The 27,904-nt window shown below is 43.0% G+C and overlaps 1 protein-coding gene across 4 annotated transcripts in view; it reads right to left on the reverse strand.

Moving 5' to 3' along the window:
* PRDM1 (PR/SET domain 1) overlaps window positions 1–27,011 on the reverse strand; it is a 112,142-nt gene extending 85,131 nt beyond the window's left edge. The window contains exons 1-3 of one of the 4 annotated variants that reach the window (XM_018917904.3): window positions 26,772–27,011; window positions 16,293–16,386; window positions 15,523–15,560 (exon numbers count right to left, since the gene is read on the reverse strand). The gene's annotated coding sequence lies outside the window, so the exon portion shown is untranslated. Of the gene's footprint in view, window positions 1–15,522; window positions 15,561–15,776; window positions 15,793–16,292; window positions 16,463–26,771 lie in introns of those variants that run through there. The other 3 variants (XM_018917899.3, XM_050972316.1, XM_050972317.1) reach the window with 3 other exon arrangements.
* Between the last annotated feature and the right edge of the window lie 893 nt (window positions 27,012–27,904).

Here is a 27,904-nt window from a genome sequence, read left to right on the forward strand (position 1 = left end):
GTGGGGTGAAGGGCAATGCTAATATTGAGAAGGGGTATACATTCAGCAAAGTATGGACTCTGTAGGTATGGAAACTGCTATGTGTGCTAGGAACCAGAGGGACACACCAAGGACACCTTGCCACCGGAGGTGCTGCTCTCTGGGCAGCAGCATTTCATGCCCACTGGCCTCTCCAGTGGGGCTATGTCTGCAATAAGCAGCTGCTATGCAATTGTCTACTGCTGTTATGGTGCTCTGGTTTATGCACTGGAACGGGATTATCTGGGGGGATTAGGTGATTGGGCTGGGATGAGGACTAGCTACCTGAGACACAAGCCAGCCAAAACAGAGATCACCCAAGAGGTGCAGAAGGCGGGTGGGGGTGGAGAGGACAGGAAGGATAAGCCCGCACCAGCCCTTCCACCCAACAGTACAGCCTTTTATACACAAATCGAGCTCGGAGCGCAAAGGTCTCGTTACAGACAAAGCTGATACTACACTAGAGCCACATCAAAGAGCCTTTTTTCTTCATCTGCGCTTGGTAAAGAGCGTGTGACCTCTTATTTCAGATGTGGATTTCTGACATTTACCATATTTTGGTCACCTCAAGAGCAGGCTACTGTCATGGCTTTACTTGCTCGGGTCCTTAAGATTACACAGCAGCCGAAGTGAAATCAAACACACAGGGCAGCCTAAGTGTGGCTCTAGGATTACTTATGCACGACAGTTAGCAGGTTGAACTTAATGCAGTGATAAGGGCTTAGCTGTAAGTGCTTTCAGTTTCCCCAGACAGGGCTGCCTGCCCTGCCACAGTGTAGCTCCATGGCCCCCTCGGTCTGCATAAATTCATTGATATGCAAGAAGCAACATTGTCTAAATGCTAATCTTAGACTTGTAATCAGTTCACTGGGAAGGCTTCTCTTCCTGAGATGACTTTTGCTTTCAATTGATGATTTTTGCACTATCAGTTCTTCCTGGTTTTGCTTGGATGTTGACACTATTGGCTTTATATTTCTTTGGATAAATTTGATACTAAATATAACCAGGCAGGAAGAGGACTGCTCGTCTGTCAGTCTCTGAAGTAATAATAGAACTGTCTTATAAACTGTTAGGCACTGAATACTGCAATTCAATACTCCAAATTTGGTGGTTATGCTGTACATACCCATTATATAAAAAAAGTTACACTGCATGATCACACAACTTTCACATTTCCCTCCTGAGTGAGATGACATTCAATAAGATAACTGCTTCCCATAAAAAATTAATCCCCAGGAATTATGTATATATAAATACACAAAGCTATATCACAGTGCAAGACACATCACTCTAAAACAAACTCAAAATATTTCCCAATATAATGTAGAAGGTATTACCTCTATCACCATAAAATGTTTTTATTTTTTTCTATTTCCTGTCATCATCAATCTAAAATGCACTGTGGTGAAAAAATCTAGTTTTTCTGAGAGGAGTTTTCCAAAACACACCAGCTTACCAATTTCTAAAGAACTTAGTAAGCATGACCATGGAAAGAAAGACCTATGCACTGTTTCCAGCTTTAATGGTTCAGCAGGGTACTGAGGTATGAGAATCAGAAAGTGAGCTAAAAAAGAGTAACTTTAGTGGGATGTTTTCAGCTGAGAAATGCATGGGAAATAAGCCAAAACTTGGGGTAACTAAAGAAATAAGAAACTTATTTTGATTCTAAGAAATACAGTTTTGCAAAACAGGCATGTTGTTTATTACTAATTTTAATTTGCTACCAGCTCTGAATGCACAGTAAGTATCTGCTCTTGCCAAGTGCAGAGCTAATAATAAGTTTACTTTTTCAAGTGATGTTCTGCTACATTGCTTCCCTTTTTTTTTTTTTTTTTTCCAAAACTCTGGAAAGTTAGCTTCAGTAAATTCAAGACACACTGAAATACCAGACACTCTACTTGCTCAAATCCAAGAGAGACATAGAAAAGGAAGTGGAAGGAAAAAGGAGAATTGTCTTAAAACTAGTTAAGAAGGCAGGAGGTGGGGGTTTTTCTGCACGTTGTAAAAGTTTTTTTTGGGGATGAATTAATAATGTTAAGCAGTGTGAAAAACAAAACCTCTCAAGTGTTCCCAAAGAAAGTCTAAGTATTTTTAAAAATATGTGTTTTATTTCAAAAGGAACGCTCTGAGATGCTACACTTTGAGAATGATTAATGACATTAAAAGCTTAAAAAAGTTTCAGCTGAAAACTCTCCAACTCTTAACCAGAACAACAAACTGAATTCATAACCAACCAAGTTAATTGCTTTGCTTTCCACAGCAGCACGTACTGGCAAAGTTATTTGTCATGAAAACCTCCTGTATACAGCACTAGCTGAAGAGCACAGGGCTGTTTCCCCGAATCTGAGGGATGAAAGAGCTGCTGAGACTTTGGCCAGACCACAGTTTGCATCTCTGGTTGCCAAAGGCAGCTAGTACTCTGCAGAGCTCCAAATACCCCTTGTTTTTCCTCAGCACACTCTGGAGATGGGATAGGCAAGAGATAAGGGAGAGGCATGGAAATTCCCCTCCAAGCAGAGGAAGGCTGGAGGGGGGGAAGCATGCAGGGAATTTCCTTCACAAGAGGTGAATTTCCTGGGAGCAACACTGGCTGGGATCTTTGCACAAAAACCATATTGACCATCTACAGAAGAACATGGTATTGGCCTCACCTCCATGAAAGGGAATTGGTAATGTCACTGCATTGATCACATCTGGCTTGTGATGCACTTCAGACACACTGTGTGTTACCTCATTTTCTTGTGCATTTTTCCAGTCATCTTCCCCCAGCAGCCTTAAAATATATAACTTCAAACTAGTGGCCAGGTACTCTCAATGATCAGGGCTGCTTCTTCATCTCTCTCTGCCTTTAACACACACTGCTTGGAATACTATTTTTTTAAAGGTCCATTTAAGAAGGATACAAGAGCTGAGGACCATTATCCTTCACCACCCAACTTTTTCAGCTGTAATTCCTGACCAGACTAAACCACTAAACCATTAACTTTGGTACCTTTGTGAAGGAGCATATCAAAAACATATCAAATTCTTGTTTTCACACTTTCTTTCCCTCTTCAGGAGTAACCACAATGCCAAGCAGCATGGTGCACCTTACAAAATCCTCAGTGTCTACTACACTTCCTCCTTTTACCTGCTAGGGGAATGGAAGGTGACTATTCTTACACCTACAACAACCATTTAAGTAATTCTTTGTTTTCCTCAGAAGTGTCCACACACACACACACATTCCTGCCTTGCATGTGTTTCAATGTACTTTGTAAAGTTTTTTTTATTTCATTCTTTGGGGAAAGAAATAAGGGAAAATTTGTTGTGTTTTTCCAGTTCCTCATCTTCATAACTGGCAGTGAGTAACTCTTAATTCCTGTATGGCTATTTTTTCTCCATTATCCATTGGGGTGAAACTGACACAGTAATTCCTAGCATACAGTTGCTAGGAAAAGAAACCAACCAAATGTGTTTATTTTCATTATATGATGCTAAAAGGACATTCAACTACAGCTAAGGAGCTATTGTGTACAGCACTGAATGCTTATTTTCTATTTCATCCAAGCACTAAGTAAAAGCTTATCAAGGGTACGAGTCATCCTACCCATTAAACCAATATCCCTCGTGGAAGTAAAGCTGAGGATGTCGGAGGAGCATGTGCCAGTACTGAGAAGCATGTGAGCTGAAATATGCCTTTCCTACATCAGCAGAAGCACAACACTTCTGTAAAAAATACCCTTTACCATCTGACTCTCAGTCACAAGCGTACCTGCACTTTTAAACTCGGTTGAACAAAACTTAAAACTGCACATTTCCCATTTGGGGACTGGCAGAGTTATGGGAGCTGGCTGAGGAATTGCAAGCTCACATCAGCACTCAGCGACGCAGAGAAAATTTGAGGGGAAAAACCCCAAAACAACCACCCATCAGGGATTTCCAGTGTATAAAGCTGTTGCAAGAGGTGCCAAAAGAAATAATTTCGAGCCGAAGAGTTTGGCTTGATGGCTCGGCTAATTCCAGGCCAGGGCTGCTCCCGCTGGGCTGCAGAAGGCCAAGGCTCGCTGTCAGGCAGACGGATTAGCCCCCGCTGCCCATTAAGGGCACCGCTCCACTGAAGGCAGGGGCACGGAAGGAAACATAAGAAGGCGGCATGTGCATAACCAAACAGGCTACCTTGCTGAAAAGAAAGCCCCTAAAGCCACATTCTGCTTCATTAGCACATGAAAATAAGGTAATTGAATACTTCATTCTCCCATCCAGAGCCAGAGATCCATCACTCAGGGAAATGGAGTTTTGATAAGGTGGGGTGTTTAAATGAGGCAGAAAGAGCCTTTGAGTGTGCGTTACTTTGTTTATCTGAGAGAAATCCCACTTAAATATAAGCAAAAAAGATATAAAAATCACTTTATCCTATGAATTACTCAAACGTGACAAAGCCCCTCCAAGGGATGGAATTTATACTAATTTCAACATTATTCTGAAGACAGAAGGTATTACACTTGTTGCTGCCTTTATTTTTGCATCAAAACCTTGTCTCTCTTGTTTAGCTTTTTTTCTTTCTTCCTCTCTGTCTGACTAGATCTTTTTGCTGGCTTTTAACATCACATACACCAAGAGATGAAAACTTCAGCAACTGTCAGGGCAAGGTATTTTAATCAAATTTCTCTTGTTCTTTTTTTAAGTTATACATGTAGCACATTCAGGTTTTGGTGTTTTGATTTATTCAACATTCCAGCTGATGACCGAAATATGAAAATAAATTTTATAAAATATTTATCATTACCAATTTCAGACTCAGACAGCTCCTATTTTAGTTTTTTAGCCTTGTTTTAGGGAAAAATATTTAAAAACCTGATATTTGAAAGGCAAAAACATAAGAAGAATGTGTTTCATTGTCTTTAGCAAGCTAAACAGCAACAAGCTCATTTTCTCCCACTGGCTAATCACCTAAAGTATGAAGTGCAGTGACTGGCATTTCCTCCAGAAAAAAAATATTTACGTAAATACTGTAAATAGACCCCTTTCCTCAGCCAAAAATGCCTGCTATGGTATTAGGGTTTTTTATAAGGAAGCAGGAACTAGAGATGCAAAGAGCTAGACAGACTGCACCCTTGTTCCTTGGGTTTCAGTGGTATAGTTTCCCAGTCTGCTATGCTGATATATTATCTTGAACTATAAAGAAAAATAACATGACATTACAGACCAGCTCTCAGCACTGGCAAAAACCAGGATTTTGATATCAAACATTTAAGAGACACCCCCTGCCCCCCCCCAGCCTAACAGTGATGCCTAACCATGTCTCAGGCTTTTGTCTTGCTCTCTCTCATGTATCCAGGCATGTGATAAAGCAATTAAAAGGCTTTCCTGCTTAGAAATATGGGCAATCACTGCAGTGCTAGGAAAGAGCTGCATTTTCACAGTACTTAAAAGGTAACAACTAACTTGTGTTGGTGCTCAGGCTGTGCTATCATTCCCCCTCGTCCAGGCTCTCTGGTCCCACCACCACATCTTTGCTGCTGGTGGCAGAACAGGTCCATCACTGTGAAAAGCCAGTTTGGGGAGATAACCCTGCAGAAATATTCTAGATTTTCTGTGGTTTAGTCTGTAGGTTGGGGTCTGTATGGTGGTTGGTATGGGATCAGGTGTGGGCCAGCTCTAGAGTAAGGGAGAAGGCAGGAACTGAAAGGAAAGAGACAATTCAAGGTGTTGTGGACCTACACCTTCTGGAACAATGCCGCTTTGGCCAAATGACTGAAGAGGGACCAAAGATACAACTGAAGGCCTGAGGCAGGGTCCAGGAGGTAAACATCTCACCACCTCTACTCTACTCTAGTCAATATAATGGTGGGGAAATTAAAGGGCTTACATCTGAAGGCAAACCTTCTTCAGGCTGGAGCTTCAGGAAGCAATCTTTAAGATAACTAGGTCCTACCATGTAGCTTTGAAATGCATACAGCAGAACCACCACCTTAAAGCTCAGTCACCAATTCACATAGCTTGGCAACCCAAAAAACCAGAGGGGTGACACGAGTGAGCGCAGAGTACCACCAGATGAAGGCACACTGCTGCTCTCCAGAGATGCAGTGGGCAAGCAAAGAGGAGCTGGGCTGAAGGATTTACTGCAGGTGAACTTCAGCAGTCCAGCCTTGAGATTGATCCCAGCAGCACTTGCCGCTCTTGCACCACGGCTGCCGTAGGCAACAGCAAGGCTGGCAACCCTTTTTTTGTGCTGCTGGCTGAACAGACCTCCAAGGAAAATTAGCAGGCCACGAATTAACACCCCCTTTAGTGCCTGCCAACAGAAAACAAAAATAAAACAAAACCATGTGGCCAAGGGTTGTGTAAAATGCTGTCACAGGCCTTCTTGCATATTTTCCCCACCCTTCGACTGGGAGAACACACTGTGAAAACTTTGCAACTAAAGAAAACATTTGCAAATTATACCCAGCTTATGATTTTCTCTGGAATAAATCTGGCTAAAGCAAAATAAGGACTCGATCTCAATCTCTATCTCAGAAATAATATCTTAAATCAAACTGTCCAAACAACCCTCTTTATCGCCTAGTAAGGTACAGATTTCTCAGGCCAGAGTCCAGAAAGCAAACCATGTGCCCCAGGAATTCATCCAGAGCAAACTGGAGCTGCAGAGCCCACCAAGAAAGAAAAAAATGTGTATCATCAAAGCACTGGTAACTTTCCACAGCATGTTAGAAAATTATTCCAAGAGGTCTTATGCACATTGAGAACAGACACCAAACTAAGCTCTTGATGACCACAGTTACCCAACATTCCTGACTTACTTCTCACCAAACATGCACCCAAAATCATAAGCAGTTTCCTTCATGCCCTATCTACAAACAGATATCCTTGAAAAAGTCTAACAGTGAGACTGCTGGCTTCCTTGAACCAATAGAAAATTCTGCCTGAGGTTCCCCATAGCTAACAAGGTGCCAGCACTGAAGCAACATGAAAAATAACCTTAGGACTCTCATGTAAAACACCTTTGTTATATCTCTAAGTCAGATGTGTCACAGAAGTAAGAGAAAAATTGATGGTAAAAGTTTCTCTACCTTAATAAATTTTTCAAAAAGCTAGTTTTTCAGCAAGTTCAGTTAAAGAAGATGAGAATTACTGCCAGGAGCAATAGCATACATTATTATGACACAAATGCGTACCAGCACACATCCACATAACCCACAGAAAAAGAAACCAAGCATAACTCTACTTATTCTGCATATCTAAAATGAAATCTAATTTTTTCTAACCATGCTCAGCAATAGAGGAAAATTTAACAGGTGTCATTGTTTCTCCCAGGTGTAATCACCTTTTTAATTTGCCCATGTGAGAAAAGAAAAGCTATTTAATGAGAAGGATGAAATTGCTGATTAATTAAAAAACTTCAAGGGCCTGGAGGATTCTCCTCCATTTGGGATAGATTTCTTTTAGCTTTAAGCAAGCTGAAGGGCAAGAGACAGATGCTTCCTTGGCTTTTTATTTTAGCTGGCATGTGTTTGTGAAGGCTTGAAGATGTTTCTCAGTTTAGTTGTCAGCCTTTTTGGCATCAGTCATCCAGAGGTCTCTGCCCCAAAACACAATGGGTTTTTTTAAGGGCTTGTGACAATATCCCAGTGCAGTCCAATGCAAGACTAGACATTAGTTTTGGTATTTAAGAGGTAGCATTTGCTAACAGTATTTTTTCTTCTGTTCACTGCCAGCTTTTTGAACAGCATATTTGTATGTAGTAACTGAAAGTAAGTCACCTCATTGAAACAGGCTCATGACTGATTTTCTAGTGAAAACTTGCAAACAACAAACAGGAGGACAGGTCAGAGTTGCTGAGACATGTGGCCCCTTTCCCTTTTTCTTACACCACCACCACCTAGGGGACCTTTGATCTGAATGTCAGCGGTGAAAATACACAAACAGATACTCTCTTATTATATACTCACAGGTGTACATTCCTAAAACTGTTACATTCCATTACTTTCAGCTGTGCTTGAAAACAATACCTTCAGAAGTTGACCCCTTCTCTCCTCTGATGGCACTGGTATCCGAGTACAAAGCATCACAGCAAGCACGGTATTCCAAACAGCAGCAATGATCACGCCAACAAATTTGTGTAAGGACAGGGCCAGAGCACTGACTGAAGTTTCTCTGAGTTACTTACACTGTGCACCACTTTACAGCTTGCTGCTTCTCTCACTCAGTGGGAACACTCCTGGGCCAGCTGGAGTTTTGATGCAGAGAAGGCTGAATTTAAGGCAAACTCGGCTCTGTTTTACCAGTGCAGCAAGAATCAAAAATCTTATTGAAATACATTCAGCCCCTGAGGATGTTCAGATCACTTCCCATAACAGCATGCAACTAATCATCTGTTTGGGCTGGGGTTATTGAATGCAAGAGCACATCCCATCCTCATAATGTCCCTACTTTTAGAAAAAAATCAGTCTCCCACTTTGGCAGCTTAACATAAGAAGAAGTGCTCTTCTTCTGTTAAAAATATGACAGCATACTTCAGTAACTGGAATGGAGGAAAAAAATGTGAGGGAATTTCTCCATTCTTTTCTCTGATTGTTCGGTACAGTGTTTATCAGCAGGCTGGTACCACATCTCCTTTTGTTAGAAAATTAAAAGTTGAACTGCAAACATAAAAGCCACCATGAACCATGCAATAACCTTCAGGCATTTTAAGAGCAGCAGAGGTTAGAAGGGCAGCTCCTGACTCTAAACAGCACCTATTGTTTCTCTTTCTTCTTGAATAACAAAAGCAGAGCTGAAAGCTATTTACCTGGTTTTACCTCTGTCAGATCTCATTTCCCCCTTTATTTTCAGCAGATGATCTTATCAAATAGTGTAATTTATAACAATTGCTTTGAACAGATTTTGGTTTTTAATTTCGCTGTGATAGATTATTTCATTCTCAAATAGATAACTCAGCATACAAAGTCACATCAGAAAAGAACTTAGGAGACCTCAGAAGTCTGTCAATGTGTATTTAAATTAGGAGTAACTACTTTTAAGCTCATAAGTTAAAATGCTTTCATTTTGAAATCATGAGAGCCAACTCACAGTATACAAGGCTGCGATCCTGCAAACACTCCCTCACAAACAACTTTCTGTCTGAGCCCTCCCATGTGTTCCCCTCCCGCAGCAGATTCACATAACTGGACACTTAACTTGCCCAAAGCCAACTGCAGAGCAAGGCTGGAAGGATAAATTCCTGATCCACAAACTTTTCGGTGCTCTGCTATCCAATGTAGCGTGTCCATTAAATATAATGGACTCAAATTACTTATAAACAAAAACCTTACATGAGTCAGCACCATGCAGATTTTTTGTGAGTGGCCGGGAGGGGTTTGTAGCTCATACAGAATTAAAGAATCATTTCGGTTGGTATATAAAATCCTCAGATATCTAGCCTTAAAAATACCTCTTACTATGAGATAAAAGCAATACACAATATATAAAGTTCTTCCACTGTTTTAAAATATTTCTAAAACTTTTGAAGAAAAAAACCCCCACTTTTTGGGGGTGATTTATTCTTTAGGAAAAAGGCTTATACAAAACAAATAATTTCTAGCATTACTGATTTTCACTTAAAAATTATTTGCTTTTTTTACTCTAAATTACAACACCCACCTCTTGTATTTTATATGCTTCTGTAATTTTTTAAAAAGTTGGTGGGAAAAAAAAACCCTTGAAAATATGTAACAGAAATCTGAACTGAGAAATTATTTTATTGCTATAGATGAAATGCCAGTAAAGTATAGGCAACCCTAAAAACCTCTTTAGATGTAACATTATATGATGCAAGTTTACAGCAGTTGATTCTTTGTCACCAGCTGCAGTTTGTAAATACCATACAGAAGTTTAAGAAAACCATTAAGACCTGCAAAATAACAGGACTTCCCTCTCATATGAAATCACCGTATAAATTAATATTTTTAAGGAATTCTAGTATAAGTGTTTAGGAGTTCATTTTCCTATGGAATACGCTACCTATGAAATCTAACAGTGTTACATTAGCATGATCCTAAGTCAGAATTCTGACTTAGTCAGAGGTTCCTAAGTCAGAATTCTATCAGATACTCAGCTGCTATGAACTGTCATATCTCAGCTGGAGCTGATGTCCCACTAGGACTTCAGACCAGCAAAGTGTTTCTGTCAATAAAATAGGTACAAAACCAAGAGTGAAAACATGTCTTCTTATACAAGATGGAAATATACTGAAGAGGCACATTTTTTAAAGTGGCTCATTCTTACAGCTTTTCAGTCCAGTTTAGAGTTTCACTGGAATATTTTCACTTTCTGCAAAGATAGCATCACACAAATAGAAAATAAAATCAAGCCAAGTTCTGAAATGTGCTTTACTTTTTTTGCATCAACTCTTGACCTTTTCTAGCCCCATTTCTATCCAAAGTTTTTCCTAGCTAAGAACAAAAAGAAAACAGACACACAAGTGCCTGTAAAAACCTAAAATTATTGCATACATTATTGGTTTACTAGGTATTTCTACTGAGTCACTTAAAATGTTGTAATTACATATATTTCCTGCTTTCATAAAATGTTGGTGAAAGGTTTGGTTACTATGGTCCTTTATGGCTCTGGAAGAACTGACAAGAGAAAAGAGGACAGTAACTTTCCAGTCAATTCAAAGGCAAGAGAGTATGGTCATTTCCACTTGCAGAATCCACTCTCTATCAGGCTCTACAGACATTTCTGTGCCACCTTGTGCAGTAAAGCATCTGGGCACAACTTTCCTCTTATTGCTTTCTTTTTCAGTGAAGGTATTATTAGTTTGTAAAAATCAGGAAAAACTGGACAATGGGTGAGAAGTTTGAGAAATAATGTATGGTTAAGCAGTTCACATAATTCCCCTCAGAACATGCCTGTATCCCTTTGTTTAAAGATTTATGATTTCTCTGTTGTTTCAAATCTCACACACAAGTATCTCAAATCCTTCTACAAAACCATCAATTTTGGGCAGGCATCTAAGAAACTTGATTACTTTTCTACATTACTTAACAAAGCAAGTTTTGTTAAAAATATTTATGATGAAATTCTAAAAAAGGCATTATACTTCAATGGGAAACAAGATTTAGCTTGAACATTTGAAAATCAATTAGATTTCCTATCTCTAATCAGATTTCCCATGTCTAACAAGAATTAGTTTAGTAACATTGCTTTCAAGAATATTTATTAATGGCTTGTAAGAAAGAGAAAAAAAGTTTATTTCACCTCTTTACTGCACAAGTATCATGGGAGTCATCCCACCACACAAAACAAACTCAGCATTTTCAATTATTTTGTACAGATGATGCAGTTTAGTAACTAAAGCTATTATGACCCTTAGCAAACAAAATTATTCTGGGAAATAGATGCGGGGGGCGAGGTTTTAAAACTTCTTCACAAATGCAAACTGTTAATAAGAGGGTTAATAACAGCAGTATTAGAAACCTTTAATTACGAATACACCATGATCTGGATGGTATTTGCAATACACTTGCATCTGGCAAGCTAGACAGGACTGGAGGTTTTCAGAATATAATTGCAGGTGTGATTTTGAGTAGGGCAGCTTTCTTCACTGGCTTGAAGAGGACATAGAGCATATATAACTAATGAAGCATACACCATCACGCAAAAGAAAAGCCTCCAAAAGCTTGAAAGGAGAAGGAAAGTAAGGAAACATTATCCCATCGTCCATCCATGCTTCTGGAATGTGGGCAGATCATAGTAAAAGTTTAAGCAGCAGGAAGATTAAAGGAAAACTGTTAAAGCCAAAAAGGACACTCACATCATCTGGCGTAAGTCAGCCGTGCCTCTGCAGACTTCAGTGGAGATTCGCTGATTTACGCCAGTTGATGTTTTGACCCGACGGCTTCACAGAAGATACTATCGATTAATCGTGTGCTCTATTCCGATTAAAAGCTTCTCTTGCTATCACAGCACATCTTGCCCCAGCTGGAAGCCACTCTGGCATTTTCCTTTTTGCTAGAAAGCACCCCATAGGCAAATTCCAAAATCATCATAATAATAATTAAAAAAAAAAGAAGTCTGCATAAATTGTCAACTACTGTTTGTTATTATTTACCATTTTTTGGCACATGCAGACATGCCAGGCACTTCATAGAAAATACTTTGAAGACAATTCCCTTCCCTGCAGAGCATAAAAGACAAGGTCCATTCTGTAAACATAGGGCACTGCTTTACCAAAAATTATTGCAGTTACTTCAGTGGCATTCCTCACAGCAGTAAGACTATGCTTATTATGCATGCTGGTAATTTCGAGTCTTGTGATGAACATGGCAAGCAAGAGAGGGTAAAAGACAAAGATATTTTATAGAGAAATACTTCAGATGCGCTACATTTGCAAAGTTTTCTGACCCTGAAAACTTTTTCTGTGCATTTCATGGATGTGCCTAGTTTTCACAAAAATACCCAAACTAATCCAAACCAGCCAATAAAGAAAAACCCCACTAACCAAAAAAAAAAAAGAACCAAAAAAAACCCAAAAAAACCAACCAAAACCACCAAACAAACAAACAAAAAAACCCAAAACCCAAAAAACAAACAAAAAAAAAAACCAACAAAAACCCCACCCAGGAAAACCCAACCCTTTGAGACTTGTAATTTTTCAAGTACATGATGCTTAGTGTGTGGTTTCTACCGTGATACATTATTAATGAAGAAATCCTTAGGATTGGGTTTAATAAAAGAGTGGAATTGGGAATGATGGCAACACTTCTGGAAGAGTAACACCCATTTGGTTTCAAGCATGGACACCCAGCCCCACACAGAGAGTACAACTGCAGACCCTGACAAGACTTCTGCCCAGCCTTCAAATTAAAAGGAAAGGGGGCCAACTGTGGAGCTGAAATGCTATCAGGTTTGAGGAGGGCTCCAGGGGAAAAAAAGGTAGTAAGCTATAATGCTTAACAATGAAGATCACTTTTAACTTCACATCCTGAGTATCAGAAAGCCACTGTCACAATTTCAGAGCATCCAAAAAGAGGGGTGACCTATCAACTCAATTAAAAAGTTTCTCTAGGAATACTTGATGGTGTGAAGGCTCAGTATCTTTCCAAATATTACTTGGAACTAACAAGTATTTAGTTTTAATGAATACGGCAGATCCATATTGCTGAGGAGCGGCAAATGTTAATGTAATTGTTATACAGTGAATTTACACATAAAGGCACATTCCCTTCTTTGCCCCTTTCTCTGGGCCACAGACTTTTCATGGTAATATTTCATTACTACCTCAGGTTGGGTCATTCACTTTGACAAAAGCTAACACTTAAATAAATTTTAGTGTGACTGTAATATGATTTGAGACACAAAGTTAAAAAAAAATCTGTTAGACTTCTTCATTTGTACAAGGCTTTTAGGAAAGTACTATTATTTATCGATTGTTACCTTTAAGACATAGGTAGTATCTTGTCAGTTTTCACTAGTCTCAAAGGAACGAATCTTGCAAACAAAGCCACAAGAAACAAAATCTGTGATGACAATTTGCATTCATGTGGCAATTTTCAAAAACACAATCTTGACCTTTAAGAAGAACATTTCCAAACTTATCAGTTAAACACACAGCACTGTATTTCCAGCGCAGTCACAAGATCTAAAACACATTATTATTAGGTGCTTTAGCAAACTCTTAACAGCTGCTGAGAACAGGAGCATTTCTACAACTATTGGCAAGATCTAGCAGGCTTGAAAATGAGGAAAATGAGATCGGTCATGATATTTTTAGGATCAAATCTTTAAAAAAAAAAAAAGTCATAAACTAAGCAATCATACATGCAACTTGCAGTTAAAATATCAATTGCACTACTCTGCCTCTTCTTATATAGTTACATATTATGCTGTAGTCTTTTAATTTGACAAGGAGAAAAGTTGTTATGATTACCAGAGGTGCTCAAAGAACTTTTAAATTCCCATTGTGAAACATCTGTGTATCAGTGTGAGTATTTCTGAAATTGTTTTTACTGCTCTTTAAAGGTTACTTATTTCAAACTGAAAGTGATGGTTTGATCTTTTTCGCTTCCATCCTAAATGCTTTACAAGAGTTACAGAGTGTTTTAATTTGTTATATTTGCTGTACTGGCTTACCTAATTCATGTAAAATTGTTCCCCCTTTTGAAGTGTTTGATAAAGATTCATTTGAAGGATGCAGTGTCCCACATACATTTATTAATACAGAAAAACTTTAAAAATTACACTAATAGCAATAGAATCCATGAGAACACTTCAGGTTCAGAAATACTTTCAGATAATCTATTTGGCTTCTATTTGTCTTAAATTACATATTTAGAGAAAGGTATATTTTACAAATTTTTATACTCCATCTGGAACTAGCATTTCATATTTACCAACTGGTGCAAAAGAGAATCCATCTGAACACAGGAGCTAGGATTCCACTTAATTTGTTATCTGTGATTATCACTTGGAAGCCTCTGAATTTATTAAAGACAACTACTGTGTGATAAGGACAGTAGAGACACTATTAACCATGTCATTTAAATTGCTTGAGCTGGCATCGTGCCCAAGTCCTTCATATGCATGTATCAACACACTTGTTGCTGACAAGGACTCATTTTAGGGGGGAGATGAGGAACTCCCTCCAAACTGACTATACTGTACAGATTTCTACAAAAAATCAAGAGAATAAACAGCATTACTTGGTCTATGTACTTTTGATTCCTACACAAGAGAACGACAAAACAATGACAAATAAGTGAAAGACTGTTCTTACTAGGAAAAGAAAAAAGGGAGAAAACATTTTTTCAATTTTCATTTAAAATGACTCGAATTTGCACTTTACAAGCATATTTTACTTGAAATTGCAATGCTGACAAACTAACAAAGACACTGCACTCAATCACTTGCTCTACCAAATTTTATGATCCCATATCTCTCCCACTCTTGCCTCCTCCACAGGATCTCTTGCTTTCACTTCATTAAGTCTGTAGGAAGGAGAAAACCTCTGGCGGCTGGATGTAGTTTATCTTCAAAACTAGTAAGAGTAACTTTATTTCACTTCTGGCAAGAACCATGCCACAAAATAACAACACCACATTTGGAAAAGATGCAATGAAGAAGAATACAGGGATAATTTTACCCCCAATTCGTACCAAAATAAATACTAACATGTTTGATGGAAACAAGCTACATGTTAAGTTAGGCATGCTACTTCCACTGTAGAAAAGAGTCAGAACAGAAACTTTTTCACTGTTGTCTCCATCTGCTGTTTTCTGATTAAGAAAATAAAGGCTATCCCATTTTTGGAGGGGAAGAATTCATTAACTTAAGAAGCATCTCAGTGTGTAAAAGCATCTAATCTCTCTGTTAAAAAATCCTGTCCTTCCCAACATGCACACTGTGTTCAGCAACAGCTCGACAGTCTCCTGTTTATCACTTCCCAGCACGGCTGTGCTGGCTCTGGGGGCCGGAGCAAACACCCAGGTACTCAGAGCACACGTGGGCAGGATGTAAGTGCTGGGGAAGAGGCTCTCTTACCTTCCACTAACTGTCCTTCGCCGTCTTCAAGTGAAGATCTGGAAACACAAATCCAAACCTCCTAAAGTAAGAGTGCAACCAGCAGGCAGCCACGCTTCTCTGCCGTCCCCCCCTGCCCCCCCCGAAGCCCTCCAGACCACTTTCCCACCGCTTGCACTGCAAACAGCAACTTTCCCGTGGCATTTATTTTTTACTGGTGAGCCATAAAATCGCCTGCTTGTCCAATTAATCCAAGCATCATTATTTTCATTTACCTTTCACCATCTCAATTGAAGGAAAGAAGAAGGAGAAAAACAGGAAAGCAAACGCATAAAAGAAGCTTCAGAAACACCAGTTTCAACTAATTTATGAGCCCAGATAAAGGTTAATAGTTAAACTCCTTCCTCTCCCTCCCACCCTCATAATTATGGATGCCCTTCAAGAAATGAAATATTTTTTTGTTCTCATTTACCAGAGGCTAGACAAACTGTCAACATCTCCACTTTATTTACGGGTTGAGAAAGAGTAGTTCCTCAAACATCAACATTTTTTACGTTAATCCTGGAGAGAATCCACTTCTCTAAAACTACAAAATTTGCCAACTTCTGTAGTATTTATTTTTAACGAACGAAAGCAAGAGCCTTGAGCTATCCTCCGCTGAGGAGGAGAAGGGGGAAAGTGCAGCCCCACTCTCCCAACTTTAAAGCGCTTTCCCCCACCACTCAGCCCCTGATCACTCTCCATCCCATCAACCCTTTCCACCCCAAAAGTTTCCCCTCCCGATCCCCCACCTGCTCCACGTCCAGTGGGATTTCAAGGGAGGAAACAAAATTTGCGAAGTGGTTCCTTTTGGGCGACTTCTTCAACCCGTCTGGAGATTTAAACCTGAAAAACAAACACCTCTATTGAATGCAAACTAAGCTTTGGGGGTTGCCGAGTTAATTCCTCGGCAGACAGCTACTCTCAGTGTCTGGTTACACAAACATACCTACAGACAGGTTGGAGGGGAGTCCCTTAGAAACCAAGGAAAGGCGGGGGGAGGAAATAAAATCAAAATAGGCAGAAAGGTTGGAGTCGAGGAATCCGGGGGGCAGCGGGGTAAGGAGGTTGGAGAGAGGGATGATTCGCAGCTGGAGACAGGTTTAATACGCGGCAGTTACAGGGAGACTCAAATCAAGGGCCAACGCGGGCAGGGTCTGAGACCCCCGAGGTCTCGACTGGGGATGGGGGGAAGGGAGGGAGTGTCCTTTCGGGTGGCGGTGATAACAACTTTTTACAGACAACCTAAATAAAACAAAGGAAGGCACAAACGCGGCCGGGCGCGGAGGCGCGGGCGAGAAGCGGGCTGCTCCGGGGGCGGGAGGCTCCGCGCCCTCCTCAGCGGCACCTCCTGCCCCGGCCGTGCCCCGCCAGCCCCTCGCCGCCGCCCCGCTTACCTGCCGCAGCCCCGGGCCCCCGCAGCATCGCGCCGGGCACAAAGGGGCGGCGGGGCAGGGCCGCGCCGGCAGCCCCGGGAGGCGCGGTGGTAAGAGCAGCGGTGAGAGCGCTGACAGCCGCGGCGAGCAGGGAAATTGGGGGGGAAAAAAAAAAAAAAAAAAAAAAAAAGAGGTGGAGAGACGACCACCCTAATAAGCCGCCGTGATCATGCTGGGGAGGCGAGTCCCTCCTCCCGGGGGCAGCGCTGCGGGGCGCGCTCCTGCCCTGCCCTGCCTGAGGGGGACGCGGCGGAGGGAGGGGAGGAGGGGAGAGGGAGCCGCCCGCTCTGCCCGGCCCGGCCCTGCCCGGGCTCCAGGGACGGGCGCGAGTGCGGCTGCGGAGGGAGATGCGGGCTGTGCGGGTGCGGGGAGGGGGCACCGCAGCCCTCAGGAATCATCCACACACACCCCCGACCCCGGCTCTTCGCCCCCCGTGCGGCCGGGCTGCTTCCCGGCTGTCACATGGCTCCCGCCGCCACCCCCAGAAGGGTTTCGGGAGTCGCTTCACTTTCGCTTTGGCCCCGCCAAGGGGCTCCCGGGGGCCGCGGCGCCTGGCAGGAGCCCCGGCAGCGAGGGGCTCGCCGCTGCTCCCGGCTCCCGAGGGGGCTGAGGGGCAGAGCTCAGCCCTCCGCAGCCCTTGCCAGGGAGCGGGGCCGCCCTTGGGCCTCTCGGAGGTGGGCGTTGTGAGGAGCGGCTCTGCTCGTGTCAGCCTTCCTTTCGTGTTTTATGTAGGAAAAAAAAGGAGAATAATAAAAATATAGCCCGGTACGTGGGAGCTCCGGGCTGGGGAATCGCGTGCAGCGCTGCAGCAGAGGGGTGTGGCAGGGGGATTGGTAGGAGTGGGGCATCGGAGAGCTGCAGACAAGCATGCTTGCTCTGTTTTCTGGGGGGACTGATCCCATAATGCATCCTGCCCCCCAGCCTGCTTGATCCCTTATGCCACTCTATCTAAAGGGGTTGGTGAAAATCCCACTGGAGAGCCAGAGCCATGCCTTGTGCAGGGAGGGTCTTCTTGAGCAATCTCCAGCATCTGGTATGGTAATGTGGAAGTGCCTCTGAGGGGCCTTTCCGTGCCTCCCCCCAAAACACTCTGCCCCCACACCTATGGGTACAGACTGCTCAGAACCCTACCAACAGCAGGTCCAGTCTCCCACAATGAACACCAGGGATGGATCTCGTCCAGCAGTATTCTTTTTGAGCTCAGAATAAATATTTCCAAGATGAGAGGCATGCTCCATATAAGTATGTCAGATGCTGTTGGATCCCTGCCTCATTTTGAAAGAGCAATTAGAAAGGAAAAGGGAGTTACAACTTCCATCTTGCTGCACTCTTCTACTCTAGGCACCCTGCTGATATGGACATAGCCCTCTTGATGTGATTTCCCATGAATATCCCTGGTCTTAATGTTAATGCCTTTGAGGAGAGAGAGCCAGAAAAGAGCAGTAGCCTCCTCAGAGAAGCTATTCATGTGCCTCCTGTGAAATGCCCATCACCTGCCTGACTTGTGGGCAGGTGGTCATTGACCACCTAATGGAACTTGTAGCTCCCAAAGCTTCCCAAAAGACACAGCAGCACTTCCTGCACTCATTCTGGCTACACGTGCAGAGGCCACCTTGTGCTGAGTGAGACAACTGGTATTATGTCCTGGCTTTTATGTAAGCTCTTTCTCTCTGGCCTCTCTCAACAGTCATCAAACATGGCACAACACATGTCCATAATTTCTCATGAGCTGGCCTGTAACCACCTTCACCTTGCCACAAGCACAGCAGCAATCCCTTGGTTTTCTTGCCTGGTGCCAGCAATCAGGCTGCATTGGAACACGAGCACATGCTCATGCTTGGTTCCTCTGCACCTCAGCCTGCTCTCACCAAGTGTCTGACATGTTTTACTCAGCATGAACAAGCAAAATATAATTAAAGTGGGGTTTGGTTTAGGGTTTTTATTTTCAGTGCACAACTAGATAAAAGATTACCACACAGAATATACATTCCAGTGACAACAAAGTCCCAGCACCACACATTTTAGTATTCTGTCGTGAGGTTTCTGGTTCTGAACTGCAACTGTTAGCTTTGAGTTTCACCGTTAAATGAACAAAGACGACTGTGACGGTGTTTGTGTTTGTTTCTTCTTTTTTTTTTTAGTGTTTATCATAAGGCAACAAGAAGCACTAATAAATCAGACTGTGAACAAATGTTTTCTCAAAACTCACCCAGTTCATGAGTATTATTCTGAGTATTATTCTGTCATTCTGAGTATTTGCTAACTTGAAAATTAAATTGCCATTTGAGTTTATTCCATATTCCATAATATTCATTATCTTTCCTCATTTTTCAATTACAAGGCCAACTTTGACCCCTTTTATCCATATTTTTTCTGCTACAAGCTGCCATGAAGTCGAGAGCACTTGACAGCAAGCTACTGCTAACTGGCAAAATATGACCAAATCTGTCCCCATGTACACAGTTCCATCCTCTCACCCCGTCTGCAGTTCCCTACTCAGGAACAATGGCCTGAAGTTAAGAAAATAAACATTGTACAATAAGTGAAATACAGGGGAAAATAGCCTGATTTACCAAACAGGAATAGTGAGATATCATCCCTGAAAAGAGTCAGTAGTAATCCAGATAAAAGAGGAGAGAGTGATGAGATGATCAGGCAGTCATTCAGGCCTATCTTCTGATGCTGCCCAAAGATTAAATCTGTCCTAACAAAGCAGAGCAAAGACCTGAAATAATGTTATCTGACCTCTCCTCTCCTTCCCCCCATCCCATTACTACATTTTTATCAAGCTCTTTTACCTTTGGATGCTTGGAAAACAAAGGAAAAAGGCAGAAAATACAGAAAGTGAGAGGAAGGAACATTACTTTTTTTTTTTTTTTAATTTAAAAAGAGGCACGAATTTATTTAGATGTTGTCACACTTTCATCACAGGACATTTTAATTTAAATATGTGCACTTTAACATCAGTTGTACTGACAAAAGGCTAGAATTCAAGGAATATCCAGTTAAGCTTCCATCAGGTGTCCATGACATTTTAAGCAAATTGGGTGACTTTATTTCTTGGCTTTTTTCAACACCAAAAAAGTGTTCTCAAACAAGTGAAACACCTTTTTAAAATCAACTGACCCAAAGAGTTTCCATCCTCAAAATTACAGGGAGGGGTGCTGCCCAGAAGTAAAAATATTTCAATAATCAATAGCAGAATAATCTGAGGCAACCAACCTGCATTTGCATGTCAAGGTACACGGAGAACGTCTGAGGGGTGAAGGGAGGAATGAGCAAACTGAAAGCTACCCCTTTATGTAGTTTTCACAATATTCTAATTTACCAACGTTTGTAAGGCAAAAAAAAAAAAGAAAAAAAAAACCCAACACAAAATTTAAGGGGGAAAGGATAAATTAAAATGTATACCTAGCACACATTTTTGTTTACAAACACTTGAAAACTCTTTTTGTGATTTAAGTAGTTCTGAGGTTATTTATGTTAATGGTATGCATGAGTCTAAATGGCATCCTGTTCTGAAAAAAGAGCTGAGGGAAAAGTGCTTTGGGGCAGTCTACAGCTTTTTTTGTCCTCCAGCCATAATGACAACTGAAATGGAGAAAATGTGACAACAGTGTGGTGCTGTGTGAGGTGGCTGGCTGGATTAAATACTGTGTGGAATGGTGGTCTTCCACAATGGGAATTAGGAAGAGCTTTCTCTTCCTGAACTAAACAGACTTCCTTGAAGCTTGGGCAGGACGTTGTACCTTACTTTTTCTCTACAAGGTAAATAATATTTCTCTGTAAAGCAATCACTGTGTCAGAGTGATTGCAAACGTGGTTATTTTCAGGTTTGCAACCTACTTCAGCAATCCCACATTGAAAGTATGTGATTCAAGGCAGAGTGTGGCTAAGAAATTGGAATCAGCAAAGGAATTGGCATTGAAGCACAGTCTCTACTGAGGGAGAAATTACTGTATTAGAATCCTGGAAATTTGCTGCTTATTTTTCTTTTAAGCTTCAAATGGCTTGAATTTACTGATGGTATTTTCTTTCAGGGTACAAACCCCCTTCTCTTTTTTCTCTTGCCTAGAAGAGATGGGTTTTTGGAGGGGCAAAAAAATATTGTTAGAAATCTGTAAGGGCGGTTGATGACTATCATGGTTGCTCTTGGGTTTATTTAATTTGAGATTTTAAAAAAATATGTGTTGAGTCACTGTATTTGTCCAGACTACTTAGAAGGATGGATATGCAAGCACTATTTGACAGTACCCAGATATGGTAAATTAAAATTATTCTTACTGAATGTTAAAGAACAAAAATAAGGGTGGAACTTTTCTCTTTGCAGTTAAAAAAAATTTTACATTTCATGCTGGCACTCTTTCTAGTTCCACTAAAACCAAGTTCAAGTCCAAAATTAGTATGCAAATATAAGATTTCCTGTAGTGATTACTTGAATTGGAAGAGAAAGTCAAACTGACTCTGCCACATATGCGGACCCAGATTATTGTTTGTGATTATTATTTTGAATAGGGTGAAGAGGTGATGGTTTACACAGTCCACATTATTATTTAGGCAATGGGTTTAATATTTTCAAAAGTTTCCCAATCCCATCTTCATAAATCTAAAGGCTTAATATTTTTATGACACTAAAATGAAATATCCTAATTCATATAGGTGCCATACTAACATGAAGAAAAGGATAGACCTTTATTTGATTCGTTCTACTTAATATTTTAGTGTCATAGTCCATACTTTTTTTCTGTGAGTTCTCTTCAAAGCTTTCTGCTAGCAAGCTGAACTAAAAGCTGTCCAGGAAAGAAAGCTGCCTCCAGAAGAGATTTAGAAACATGGTAATGGTCATACTCGCTCAATCCAAGGTGTATTCAGTTTCAAATTATGACTACTAGGGCTGTTTCTGGGGAAGATGCAAAAAATGCCAAAAAATAACATTTCTAAAGTAATCATGTTTCTTCCTAAGCATTTGGTTACTTAGGCTTAGAGATGAAGACTTTACTTCCAGATGTGATAATATAAAGATATTATTATTTTCATTTAAGAGTATAACTCTGTCTATCTGTCTATATTTTATTCCTTTAATTCCATCAAGACCTTGCTTTTAATGGCATCTGATGACAGTGTTCCACAAGTTAACTCTCCCTTGTGCAGAAAATTCCTAAGATCTCTTTTCCATTTCCTCTTGTCTTATTTATGTATTACTCATACAAGTCATGAGGGCCAAGAAGTTCCTAATCTTTCTTCTACTACACCCATTGTATTTTACACATCTGTGTTATTCATCTTACCCTCTGATTATCCCATACTCCCCCAAGCATCCAGTGGTCTTTCCAAACATCAGTTTTGTGTAGATCACTGGCAATTCGTGGTGCTTTTCCCTGAGCCATTATATTTTGTTCTTTTCTTTTTGAGATCCTATTTCTGGCAGGGGCTTCCCACTGATCTACACGATGACAAAGCTTATGTAAACCTTGCTCCCACGCCTGCCTCCCCTTTCCATTGCTAGCCAATATTTAATTAGCTTCCTTTACTGTCGCTGCCCTTTGACCAGAGGTTTTCACTGTATTATCCACAGTGATGTCCAGATTTCCATCCTGAGTCACTAGAGCAACTTGAGGAGCAAATCAGTGAATGTGTTGTTCAAGCCTTATGTCTTTTGTTTAACATTTCCCAAGCTGTTACCCATTCTCCTGGGCCTCTTTGAAATTCCTCTCAGTCTGTCACGCTTTTGGCCAAGGTAACCACTGGCACCAGTTAAGATGGACACTGCTTAGCTGAATTGCACTTATGCTCCTTTTGCCTGCCAGACTGTGGGCAGGCTGAGGTTACTCAACTGAGTTTAGGAAAGAAAGTGAAGGAGAGCTGGGTGCTTGGGCCATCTTTGTGTCAAAGGGCCTGAAGAACATAATCAGGAGATTATGTTCTTCCTCCTTAAAGGAGGATCCCTGGTGCCTCCTCTCAGGAATGGGATTGTAGAAGCAGTTCTTTTACAGCCTTTTGTGCTGTTTGTTTGAATTTGCTTATCAGCAGATAGACCATGGCTTTTGGAAACAATATTTTTTTTAAGCAGAGGGCACACACCAAAGCAGGATCTTTTACTTGTTCAAATATGGCCTTAAATATCAGAAATACTACAAGTGATTAAGCAACTCTTTTCCCCTTCTCTCTTTGGATATATCTACTACAGGCATAAGAGAGAGCCCATTCCTTCTGGATTAAAGTGAGAGACATGGTTAAAAGGCTAATAAAAAAATCAAGGAGTAATAAATACTAAGTGATTTTTAAGTAAATATATGTGGGTTGGTTTTTTTTTTTTCTTCCAAAGGAATGCTCAGCTGTTAGTGTTACGTTTGACAGCTTGTAAAAAGGTGAGTTTTTGCTGAAGAGCAAGAACAGGTTGAAGAGGGACAAAGGCATGTTCTGAGATAAAGAAACTGGGAGGTATCTGCTCCACAGATTGAAGGTGTTACATTACTCTGTGCAATGTCCAGAGAGGGAGAAGTCTGCACAGCAAAATGGTCATAAAATACATTTTTGCAAAGAGGACAGGAAATGTTTCTGTCTAGAAACCCCCCCAACAAGCAAAAACAACCCCCAAAAAACAAACCAAAAACCCCACCAATCCCTCTGGTGCAGCAAATTGAGACAGATCTCTCCCCCCTCTCAAACTACATATCTCAAAGGCATTGTGCCCTGGGCCCCTCTGCTGTGAGGCTGTGGGACATGCTACCAGCCCAGCATGTGCTGGGACAGTTTTGGCATTTCAGCCAAGACAGGGCAATCAAGTAGACCAGCACTGGGCTTGCTATAAGATCACGGCTCATTTAAGTATGTAACTCAGAGGTCACTGCATTACCGCTAAGAAAAAACACTTGCTGTCTCATTCTTCCCTCAGGGTTTATTGCCAGCGTGATTATATTTTCAGGAGTGACAGGAGGCCCTGAGCTATAAATCTGAGGGAGATAGAGAGTGAGCTGATTATCAGACACCTCCTTCCCCACTCCAAAGTCAATAACCTCAGCATCTCACAAGGTTACTTTCTGGAGGAAAACAATCTCTCAGCCAGGTTCTGTCGGTTTGCATCTGCTGAATTGTATTCAGTCTGTCTTCTCAACAGCTGGGAAATCAATAGCTTGCCAACCATCCCAGAGCCCCAACGACACAATCTTTTTTGTACTAGTGAGGAGGAGGCTCATGTGATACCAGGATTAGGTGAATTGGGTTTGAAAAGTGATTTAGGAGGAAAGTAAGTGCTTGCTTGAACGCAGGTCTCTGTTCCCCACTCCCAAAATGCAGTATGTATATCTCTTTCCCCTGGACGCCTGGGGGCCCTTTTCTTTGAACCCCCACAAATAATTCTGTGCCGTTTTAATGACCAGGTAGCCACTAAAGATTACGCAAAACGTTACATTTAGGACAATCCAAAAAAGACATCAGTAGTCTCCCGGAATCTCCTTTTCACCCCCGGGGGAAAGTTTATTTACAGAAAGTTAGTTTTGTTTTACCCTAATGGCAAGTGGTAAACTCAGCCGATAATAACGAGTCATTTGTTTAGCTTCTGAGAAGCTGCTTGCAGATGGGAATCGGTTTTTATAAACCGTGTATGGAGGGACACATTTGAAGCAGTTCCCAGAGCTGCAGAGCCGGTGAGGAGCGTCAGGACTCGGCTCGGTCATCTCCCGCCTCCGGCACTGCGACGCCGAGGAACGAGTTAACTCCTCGGAGCGAATATAAACCCCGTGCCGAGAGACTTCGTGGTTTTATCATAAATTCTCCCGCTTTACAATGCACTTAAAAGGGACTTTTTTTTTATTTAGCATAAATCCCCGGGAAGAAAAAGAAGATGCCCGCTTTCCTTCCCGACACCCGCCCGAGCGTGTTTCCCGAGCATCAGGGCTCGTCCCACCGGTGGCTGATTCACTCCTCAGCGCAGGAACCACCAAGCAGTTCCCTGTTTGCGATGCGCGCTGCAGAGCGGTCAAAGCCCAAGGCCGTGCCGGTAATCCCGCCGGCGGCTGGTGCAAGGGCAAAGAAAAACACCCACCCGCCGTGGGGCCCTCGCCGGACGCCGCAGCGGCCCGGCCCCGGCGCTAGGGATAGGGATCGCCGGGGCAGCGGTGCTCCGCGATCCCCGGCGCCCCACCTGCGAGACGCGCCCCGGTGCTGCAGCGGCGCGGAGGGAAGGATCAATTAGCGCCGCGCTAATGAGCCCCCAGCTTTCGCACACCCCTCCTTCCAGCAGTCCCCTCCGGGGCCCCAATCCGCCGGGGACGCCACCGGCCCGCCCGGCCCGGCCCACCTGCTGCTGGGCGCACCTGAGCGGGCCCGGCTGGCCGAGAGCAGCCGGCTCTGCCCCCCCGCCCGCCTGCCCGCCGCGGGGGCTGCGGCGCCGCAGCGTTCTGCGAGCCAGCGCGGAGCAAACACGGGCGGGTCTCCCCCACCCGCCCCTCGGCAGCACCGAGAAAAGTACGTTATTCCTAGCATGTGCTCTTATTATTATTTTTTTTTCCTTCCTATCCCCCCCTTTTTTTCCCCCTTTTTTCTCTTTTTGTTTTTTTTCTTTCCTTACGCATACCCAAAGCGCTCTGACGACTAGTGCAATTTAAATTGGAGCTCCGCCGTAGTTCTGGCACTATCAAACCACAATCATTTTCACATCCTTCCCAAAAGTTTTGCCACCGTTCCCTCGCTGCAGTTTGCGTAAACAGCTTTACTAAGTAACTATCGGGAAACATACATACACGGAAATAAATAATAGCGCTGCAATCGGAATGAATAACCCAGGGCAGATTGGGCAAAGGAGAGCAGAAAGTAGAGATAATGTCCTAGAATGTGGATTGCGTTTTGTTCCTTTTTTTTTTTTTTTTTAATTTCACCTCGCTGTGCTTGCGGGGGAAAATTGATTAAAATAAAGGGTTTTCCCCCCCGCCCTTGTTTGATGTATCTTGCTCGCGTAACAGTAACGTCTAGAAGAAGACAAAGCAGACGGATGCGGGCTCCGCTAATTAGAAAGCAACGAATGCCGGCATTTAATAAACATTTGAGTGGCCGATGGCGCAGAATGAGCCAGCAGAGGGGCGGCGGTTTCCTAGTGCCGTGGGACCAGCGCCGAAACAGCTCCGCGGGACGGGAATTAGCGCGGTTCTCCCCGCCGGGCTGCGAACCGAGAGCGGAGTCGCGATGCGGGCAGGGAACCTTGCCCACCTCTCGCCTCCGGCTCCTTGCCTGTGCACACGCTCCGCACGGCGAAGGGAGAGACGGCGGGACATCTACGCTGATTTATCCACGAGGGGATCCAGCCCTCCCCTGCTCCGGGTTCCTCTGGGGTCTGTGCCGCTGCCCGCCCGGCCGCGCACCCTTTCTCTGCCCCGCAAGGTTCCCGTCCTCGCCGCGGGTGGCCGGCGACAGCTCCGCGCACCCCCGCGGCTCTCCGCTCCGGCGAGCGGGGCGGCGAACACTGGGCAGGGGCCGCGCAGCTGTTGACAGACAGAAAGCCTCTATCTCCCAACCCCTCCTCAATCCATCTTCGCGGGATGGCAGGGGACAGTCCCAACGGGTTAAAGTAAAAGGCTTTGTCACTGCTGAAAAGAGGGAGATGTGGGGAGAGAAGCGGGGGAGGAAAGAGAGGTCTGATGCCGAGGAGTATAAGATACAGGGTAAGGGGGGAAATCACCTGGAGATCAAGCTGTGAGGGAAGTTAAATACGCATCCGTCCATCCATCCAACCATTCCACTGCCACCCCCCAGTGCTTCACCCCTGTGCACCCACAGCAGTGTTGCCAAGTTGGGACCCACCTGGGGGAGGTGCAGCGCGTCTACAGGTGTGCAGTGCAGAGCAGCGTGGAGTGCTGTAGACCAGGGAGGAGAGCTAAAGGCAGCCGGAGTGGGGGTGAGGGTCTTGACCTGCCTGCCCACTCCCAGCACTGGTGGCCTCCATAGATGGAGGGTAGGGGGTTCTCCGTGGTTCAGGACAGGCTGGATGAAGTTTGCCTTGTCAGCAGAGCCCTGGGCGGTGTGAGGAGCTGGCAAGGGAAGAGTCGCCCCGCTTGAATTACACTGGCTTTGCTAGTCCCACAGAAGGGACTGCAGCAAGTGGGGAAAGAGCCAGCTGAGCCCTCCTGCCAGCCTCGTTGGGGCTGAACTTGAGGTCAGTGGAGCGCAAAACTCCTCCAGGGAAGGAGGAAACAAATGTTCATGGATCGGGTATCGACAAACTTGAACAAGTGGGAGGGAGAGGAGAAGGGACAGTCAGAGCTGCCTTCATAAAACTGTAAACAGTGGTGTTGGGACAGAGTTGAAATGAAATTGCCTGGCAGCTGCTTGGAGTTTCCCTACTATGAGCTTGCCCTAGTGGGAGAGGAGAGAGCCCTTTACTGGAAACTTGAAGTCTCCCCCCACCCCCCATCCCGCGGCAGAAGCTGTCCATCCCCTCGCAGATTCACCACCAAGTTACAGTCAGGCCGGTGGGGGAAAGCTGGAGAGAAGAAATCTCATCACTGCTGATTCAGGCCTTCGCACGGGGACACAATGCACTCCAGTGTCCCGGCCCTCACAGCTCCTCCTAATGCCAGGCAAAAGGTGACTGCCCCTTCCACAGGCCACCTCTCTGTTCAGGTACTTATTAAATTGGCCCAGTCTGCTGGCAAGGAGAGAACTTCCCATTGATTTTTACAAACTGTGAAACCTTAAGCCTGTATCAGGTGATGAGAGAGAGGGGGAGATCAGGGGGTTTCAGCACTTGCAAATCTCTTCATTTCATCACTTTAAAAAGGAATTTTTATCTCCAACCATATTGAAGATAAATGATCTATTAATAACAATAAAAGAGTTCGAAGCAGAGAGACCCAGGTATTCAGGTTTTTTTAATGGACTTCTGGTTTAGGATTGATTTTTTTGAACAATGCTTCAGCAACGGTTTTTCATAAGAT

The sequence above is a fragment of the Serinus canaria genome, chromosome 3, assembly GCF_022539315.1.
Source record: "Serinus canaria isolate serCan28SL12 chromosome 3, serCan2020, whole genome shotgun sequence".
NCBI classification, from domain to species: Eukaryota; Metazoa; Chordata; class Aves; order Passeriformes; family Fringillidae; genus Serinus; species Serinus canaria.